This window comes from Megascapheus bottae, chromosome 8, assembly GCF_031878675.1.
Source record: "Megascapheus bottae isolate mThoBot1 chromosome 8, mThoBot2.hap1, whole genome shotgun sequence".
Classification (NCBI taxonomy): domain Eukaryota; kingdom Metazoa; phylum Chordata; class Mammalia; order Rodentia; family Geomyidae; genus Megascapheus; species Megascapheus bottae.
The window spans coordinates 56,461,778-56,462,989 of NC_143516.1; the positions used below are offsets into that span (position 1 = coordinate 56,461,778).

The 1,212-nt window shown below is 40.3% G+C and overlaps 1 non-coding gene across 1 annotated transcript; it reads left to right on the forward strand.

The window, feature by feature from the left end:
* Positions 1-479: 479 nt before the first annotated feature.
* LOC150059972 (U6 spliceosomal RNA) lies at positions 480-586 on the forward strand. Its single transcript, XR_016536518.1, has one exon. It is a non-coding gene; the product is annotated as a U6 spliceosomal RNA (small nuclear RNA).
* Positions 587-1,212: the final 626 nt, after the last annotated feature.

Consider the following 1,212-nt stretch of genomic DNA (forward strand, 5'->3'; position numbering starts at 1 on the left):
CTATTGTTCTTGTTTTAACCTAGTGAGATATAGAAATCTAGTTTAAGCCTTCTGCATATGGACATCCTGTTCTCAGCACCATTTGTTGTAAAAGCTGATCACATGATGAATGTTGTCCTTAATTCCACTGATGTGTTATGTTATGCTCCTGGGTTTACATATGTGATGCTATCTTTGAATTCCTGGAGTAAAACCAATCTTGCAATCATGGAGTATAATCTTTTCTTTTCTTTTTTTTTTTGGCCAGTCCTGGGCTTGAGCTCAGGGCCTGAGCACCGTCCTTGGACTTTCTCAATGCTAGAGCTCTACCACTTGAGCCTCAGCACCACTCTGGCTTTTTGCTATGTATGTGGGGTACCGAGGAATCGAACCTGGGTCTTCATGCATGCTAGGCAAGCACTCTACCACTAGGCCAAACTCCTGCCCCCGAGTATAATCTTTTGAATGTGTTCTTGAAGTCAATTTGAAAATATTTTGTGGTGCTAACTTTGGCAGCATATATACTAAAATTGGAATGATACAGACAAGATTAGCATGGCCCCTGTGCAAGGATGACATTCATATTCATGAAGCATTCCATATTTTTTCTCCAAAGAAACAGATATCCCATTAAAAGATGGACCAAAGAATTAAAAAGAGTCTTTTCTGAAGAAGAAATAAGAATGGCCTATAGACACATGAAGAAATGCTCAACACCTCTGGCCATAAAAGAAATACAAATCAAAACAACTCTAAGATTCCACCTCACTCCAGTTAGAATGATCTTCATCAAGAAATCTAATAACAACAGATGCTGCAAGGGATGTGGCCAGGAGGGATCACTACTACACTGTTGGTGGGAGTGCAAACTCGTTCACCCACCATGGAAAGCAGTATGGCAGTTCCTCAAAAGGCTAAACATAGAGCTCCCCTCTAACCCAGCAATTCCACTACTTGGCATTTACCCAATCATCCAGAAACAAGGACATGCTAAATCCACTTGCACAACGATGTTCATTGCAGCATTATTTACCATAGCTAAGATATGGAACCAGCCTAGATGTCCCTCAGTTGATGAGTGGATCAACAAGATGTGGCATTTATACACAATGGAATTCTAATCCACCATCAGAGAGAATGACATTGCCCTATTTGTAAGGAAATGGAAGGATTTGGGAAAAAAATCATATTAAGTGAAGTAAGCCAGACTCAAAGGAACATAGGCTCAATGGT